This window comes from Fukomys damarensis, unplaced genomic scaffold (genome assembly GCF_012274545.1).
Source record: "Fukomys damarensis isolate Sample0158 unplaced genomic scaffold, DMR_v1.0_HiC HiC_scaffold_3, whole genome shotgun sequence".
In the NCBI taxonomy this organism is placed as follows: domain Eukaryota; kingdom Metazoa; phylum Chordata; class Mammalia; order Rodentia; family Bathyergidae; genus Fukomys; species Fukomys damarensis.
In genome coordinates, this window is record NW_022900915.1 from 43,222,797 (window position 1) to 43,229,715 (window position 6,919).

General features: G+C 42.6%; 1 protein-coding gene and 1 long non-coding RNA gene across 4 annotated transcripts in view; one reads left to right on the top strand and one right to left on the bottom strand.

Annotated features, from left to right (window-relative positions):
• Positions 1-6,919, bottom strand: part of Atg10 (autophagy related 10) — a 227,104-nt gene that overhangs the window by 41,817 nt on the left and 178,368 nt on the right. The window lies entirely within an intron of this gene.
• Positions 1,396-6,919, top strand: part of LOC104875270 — a 14,434-nt gene continuing 8,910 nt past the window's right edge. The window contains exons 1-2 of the long non-coding RNA XR_784014.2: positions 1,396-1,605; positions 1,888-1,946. This is a non-coding gene — a long non-coding RNA (uncharacterized LOC104875270). The remainder of the gene's footprint in view (positions 1,606-1,887; positions 1,947-6,919) is intronic.

Sequence of the window (6,919 nt, forward strand, 5' to 3'; positions counted from 1 at the left end):
AAAGAAATGCGAAAATTGTAACCTGGAAAACTACAAAACATTGCTGAAAGAAATTAAAAGAAATAAAGGGAGAAGATGCTCAAGGCTCATGAACTGGAAGACTTGATACTGTTAAGATGCCAATGTCCCCAAACTACTCTCTGCAATTAATATCTGAATTTCAACTACTTTTTGGCAGAAGTTGAAAAACTGTTTGTAACTTTCATATGGAAATGCAAGGGACCCCAACTTGTCAAAAGTACTCTTCCAAAAGTCTAACAAAGTTGGAGGACTGACACTTCTCCATTAAAATAAATGACTATCCAGTCTCACTGCTGTAAAGCCACAGTAACCCAGGCAGGGTGGTGCTGGCGTAAGAATGGACATAGAATCAGGGGAGCAGAACTGAGAGGCCAGGTGTAAATATATACACGTACAGTCCACTGACTCCTGACAATGTTGCCAAAGCAGACAACTGGGAAAGGAATAATTTCATAAATCATGCTTCCGGAACTTCCGGGGATCAATACTCAGAAGAATGAACTTGGACCCCTTTCTTGAGGCACATTTAAAAATAGGTCAAAATAGATCAGAGACCTAATTCAAAAGCTAAAGCTATTAAACTCCTAGAAGACCACCTAAGGTTTAATCTTTGTAATTTTAGATTAGGTAACAGGTTTGTAGATGTGACATTTGAAGAAACAAATAAAAAAGTATATAAATTAAGTTTAATCAACATTAAAAATATTTGTGAACCAAAGGATGCTATTAAAAAAGTGAAACAACAGTCCATAGAATGGAAGAATGTTTGCAACTCCTACATCTGATGGGGCTCTAGTATTTAGAATATATTATAATCTCTTATAATTCAAAAATAAAAAAGACAATCCAGTTAAAAATATGTAATTGATTTGAATACAGACAGAGTTTCTGCAAAGAAGATACCCGAGTGACCAATAAGCATATGCGAAGATACTCAACCTCATTAGATATTGGGTAAATGTAAATATAAGCCACAGTTAGATGCAGCATCAGACCTAACAGGGTAGCAGTAATTTAAAGGACAGACAATAGCAAGTGACTGGCAAGGAAGGGGAGACATCGGATCCTCATATAGGGCCGGGGAAACATAAAATGGTAAAGCCTCTTCAAAAAAGACTTTGACAGTTACTCCACATTCAACATGTAGTTACCATATGACCCAACAATTCTATTGCTAGGTCTATGCGCAAGGAAATTTAAAATATACATTCACGCCAAAACATACACAAACGTGCACAGTAGCATTATCAATAGTTGCCCCAATGTGGGAACAATCAGAGTGTCCCACTGTCCGAGAACAGATGATCGGAATGTGGTGATGTACAGATGGCCTGTTCCTCAGCCGCCAAGGGAACAGAACACTTGCACAGCTCCCACAGGGAACCTCCACAGCTCAGGCCAAATGAAGCGTCACCAACTGTGGAGCTGCATTTGCACACAATCTCCAGAAGCGAAGGGGAAGTTGGTGGCTTCCAGGGCTGAAGGGAGGGACAAATGGGGACTGACTGCTGACAGGGCTTCTTTAGGTGACGATGCAGATGTTCTGGAATTCTGCAGTGATGATGGCCACACAGCGTTGTGAAGGTATGAAAAGCACTCGTTATACACATTCAGATGGCGTTGTTTATGTCTGTGAACTCCAGATGTGATGTTTTATCAGCACTGTGCTATATGAAGTCAAATTGTTCCTGCAATCCATGGCCAATGGTATTCACATTTAAGCCAGGACTTAAACACAACTCAATTTGAATATTGTCTCCACCATTTATTACCCAGGGGAAAATTATGTACTTACTTTCTCTTAGCTCAGTTTCCTCCCATGTAAAGCAATAATAATGATAATGGTAATCTACTATCTGCTTTCAGGGTTGTTATCAAGATTGGTGGTTCTACCTAAATATCCCTAGAAGACAGTTTGGCATCTGGTAGGTATTCAGGAAATGGTAACTATAAATTATTAGTACTCTTCCCGATCAAATTACCCACTATATAAGATTCAGACTGTAGTATTAAATTAACCAATCTAGTAGCTTTTTCTCTACCAAAGATCCCAATTTCTTCTCTGTCCAAGAATTAATTAAGAGTCTGCCTGGTGCGCCTACATTCCCTAACATCTTCTTTGCATTCCAGTATGATTTTGTCTGAGATCACCTTCAGATTGACCTCCCTTTCCTGCACTTCACTCCTGTAAGATTTATAAACCCTCAGCCAGAAAGTCACCATCATCCTGTGCTGCACAGAAATATACAGTATACATAAGTAACAAAACTGCCTTTCAAAAATACATTCTAGTGTGGCAGAAATGTGTCCAGCACACACACTGCAGGTTGCCCTGGAGCAGGCAAGAGCTGAGTTTTGTGCATTCAGGAGACCGAGCTTGAGGCTGCTCTTGAGGTTGAAGGACCAGAGGGACAAAGCACTGGGGAAAGTGTCTGAAGCAGGGGGAGAACGAGCAGGGGAAAAGTGGACTCGGAACAGGCGAGGGAAGAGGGTGTCCTGTCCTGGAGGCTTCCCTGAGCGGCCTCGGGGTGAAGGGAAGGAGCTGAGGTGTGAAGGAGCTAATTAGTTTAAAGATCAAGAAGCTCCCCCCTCGGCAGCTCAAAAGCTCAAGATCCTGTTTCCGAAGTCACTGTCTCCACTTTCTGATTCTAAAGGAGCCCCAGAGTGCACCCTGCAGTCCAAAGTCTGTCTCCCATGGAGTGCCAGGACGAAGCTCTCCATTCAAACACCCTAACTCCTTTCTTCTAGGCCCTGCAGTTAGCTGCTGAGAGAATTGACTCATGATTCCCAATATCCAAGGCTGTGGACTCTAAGAACTATTTTTATTCAATAACTAGCAAAATAACCTCAGCAGGTGGTAGGCCTGGACACAATGATCTCAGTAAAGACTGAAAGCAGTTTTTTTTCTCTCTCTCTAAGCAACATATTAGAAACAATACAGATTTATATATATATTCCTGATTCAGCTCCTTCAAAAATAGACCCCCACGGCCCCATTCTAACTAACATTCCTCCTGTCCAAGCGCAAGTCAAGGTTATCTGCCGGGCTTTACCTGATAGTCTTTCAAATTACATTTAGCTGATGTGCCCTGTAGCTTGGCTATTTACAAACATCTTAAAGCAGCAAAATGTGTTTTGCTCACAAGGAATCTCACAAGGAACTGCAAACCAGAAGAAAATGGGTGTTCTGAAGATGGACTCTGATAGATCCGGAGAGGAGGCCTCTAAGCCCTGGCTGCTTGGCCTCTTCCAAGTGTGTCACTACTTCTGTGCATGCCAGCAGATGCTCTGCAACACCCACAAAGCTCTGAGACACCTTCACGCAATATGGGTCTTCCCTGAACACAGGGCCAAAGTCAAAGTAGCTGACACAATGATTTCATGACATGGGATGGAGGGAGATGAGGAAATGGGGAAATGATGGGATTAAATAATGGGATTAAAGCTTCATCAGAAAAAGAAAGACCTGTTCTGTGAAGTTATCTACCAGTGGTCTACACCTGCAGGGGCAGCCATCTTGACCGATGGGGAAGTCACGTGGCCAAACTTGCTGGAACTACAAGCACTTGTAAGTGTCCAAGGGGAAAAAGCATTCACATACTCAAAAGGCCACAACTGCTGATCTGTCACCCTTTCCTGGTGGTGATAAATACACTGATGTCAAAAATGTGTGTGAAGAAACTGAGTAAATGTTGAACATGTGAAAAATAACTGCACTTTTGGGATCATTTCGACCTATGTGATGGACTTTGGGGAATCAAAAGCAAACATTTTACAGGACTTACTCGAGTTTATTTCTTCTCTTAGTGGTTGCTTGCAATGAATTTGGTTGTGCAAAGATGGAAAGGGACAGGTGAGGGAGGAAGGCTGTGGGAAGCGGCCTTCAGAGGTGGAGATGCCATCTGTCCTGTCTGTTCTCTGGTGGGGCTCCATGCTCGCGGGACATGAAGTGGTCTACACCTGAAAGCCCTGACTGCTGAGGGAGGGCCTGAGGGTACACAGGCCGCTGCCAGCTTGGATAAGGAAGACCGTTTGAGCAAGGCAGGTGGTTGAGATGGGGAAACTCTGGGCATACTGACTGGCAGAAGCCACTTCTATGGAAATTCAATTGAGCCTCTTTCATCAGCAAGTCCTTTTAAAAACGGACTACAAATCGCTTCTCAGCCTTTTGGCTAAGATCAAGTGTAGTAAAAACAGACTACAACTTTGCTACTGCCCTGTTCCGGCTGTACTGTGGGACATCCTAAGATACATCTATACCTCGATGGGAAGCTGTAGGTTCAGCTGCAGGCCCCAAGAAGGACTCCAGACTGCAGCATGCATCTGCTAATGGCAAGACTGAGGGAGAAGCTCTGCAGAGGAGGATTCTCACTGCTGCAGGCGGGCCACTTCTGGGGACACTCCTCCTGGGACCTGCAACCTGATCCATGGTGAACAGCTTGCCTGACTACTCATGTAAAGCCCACGGCCTTTCCTGAGGATGGAATTTTGCTACAAGAAAATTCAATTTTGAGTCCTCTTTTGAATGAGAACTACAAAGCTCAATAATTAACTTGGCAAATGTACTAAGCGCTGAAATGTCAGCCTCTTCATCAATAAACTGTCAGTCTGGGCCTGGTAATGTATCACTGCAGGAAAGTTAACTCTCAATTCTACCGACCATCGTGGCACTCTATTTTATACAGAACAGAAATCACGCCCACTGCTTTCCTCTTCTACAGTATTTGTGAATGCCTAGTAAGGACAGCTCCTGTTCATGGCTCAGCAATGTGCCAAGCACACAGCTAAGTGCACAACATACAGTACAAGTTCTCCTGAGAACCCAGTGGGGTTGTCCTCAGAGTATTCCTCACATGGGAACAATTTCCTAGTTTGCAGATGAGGAAGGCGAAAGGCCAAATACATCATGCATAGTCACCCTACTGTTAAGTGGAAGACCCTGAATCGGAAGAGGTTGAGTTCCAAGGATGTGGATGTCCTGCCAGGGCAGTAAGGACCGCTGATGAGAGCTGCAAAATTCTGTCCGCCTGGGAAAAGATTCTCATCATATTCTCAGGGTTGTTCGTGACTCAGAGCCGGCTCAGACTCACGGTAATATAATTAATATCTTTCCCGAGACACTGCCCTGAAAGCCAGATTAGCCTTGCAGAAGATGTTCTAACTGTAGTCCAGTACTGGAACGCCCAAGTGTGTCTGAGTTCCAACCTTAGACGTTTGACCCCTAGTGTGTTATTTACTCTCTTTGTATCTCAGTTGACCCTCTCTTTTTTTTCCTTTCCTTTCCTTTTCTTTGCTTTCCGGAGATCAAACTCAGGATCTGGCACTTCAGAGACAGGTGCAGAGCCCCTGGACTAAATCCGCAGCTGTTAACCCTTTCTTAAAATGTGGAAAACAGTACCAAACTCACAGGGTGTTCAAAGAGTCCATGAAACTATAAAGTGCTTAAAGAATGCCTGGCACTTGGGAAACGCTCCCGAGGTGTTGGCTATGGTTACTGGAGCAACTTTTAGAAAAGACATAGCCTACTTGTCAGCAGTTATGAAATGGAGATGCACTCCAGTCCCACACGTCTACATTTATTTCCAAACAATTTCATAGGACTTTAAGAAGAAGCAAATAGTTGATTTTCCATGACAGCAAAGCACTCATCTTTATAGTGACGACCTGGTGCATCTTAGAGAATAAGTTAATTTGCTGGCCAGTTACTGCCAGGAAGAATGGCTTAAAAACAATTCCAAAAGCAAACCTGTCACATTTGGAAGACGTTCTTCAAGACCCAAATGGATATTCTGAAGTATTCAAAATGCTGACTCCTCAAATGTTTGGAAGGAAGTCCACTTACAGTCACCGCACCCTGGAAGGTACAGTCAGAGCTCGTTTTATTTCACCGACTATTCCACATCAATCTGACTGTCCAGGGGAGGTGTATGAGTAAAGCAGGCTCACAAAAGTCTCGCCATCCTCCACGCATCCTCCACGCATCCTCCAATGCTCGAAGGACTCGAGGGCCGCCACGCAGCTCTGCTCAATCATGTTCAGGAATCTAATGTACGATACGGAGATCAGGCCGTGCCGGGAGGGGAGGCGCTCCTGCCAGTCTCTCTGAGCAGCAAAACCAAGCCTCAGTCTCCACCTTTGACCATACGTTAACTTTGCAGTGTCTAAAATGCACATGCCAAGCAACATCAAGAGACGCCCATATTTCAGCCATTCATAAGTGACTCCAGAATTGCTGTCAAGATCAGCTGACGTCGGACTGTAACATTACCAAAATGATTATGAACGGTGTCCTGAGCAGCCAGGAAATGGGAGAGCAGCCAGGAAATGGGTGCTTTAATATGCTGGCAGGAGGAATTAACGTGTTCCTTTTGTTTTTTGTGAGACTGACATGAGAACATCTAACAAAACCTTTTAAAAGTAAATACTGACTTGCCAATTCTAAGAATTCGTGTCAAAGGAAAAAACTGGATATCTGCATAAATCATAGGTACAAGTATTCTCACTTAGGAACTGTTTATAATATAGTTTGAAAAACCTCATTACTCACAATGTAAAATTGGTTAAAATAATCCTGGCATTATCTTATCATAGGATTCTATATAGGAATTTAAAAATATTTGAAAGTTGAGATAAAAAGATCTTTGCAATACAAACTTTAAAAATCAGGTGTACAGTGTGATTCCTTTGTGTGCATATATATATTTATGTATAATAGTAGTATGTATTTTAAACCTACATACATAAAATTTACATTAAAATTGTGTTCATATATAGCAAAATTATATATTTGCATGCATAATGCGCACATTGTGTTCATATACATTAGGATCATCACACACAATTTCTGGAAGGCAATACACTAAAATTTTTTTTTTTTTTTTTTTTTTTTTTTTTTTTT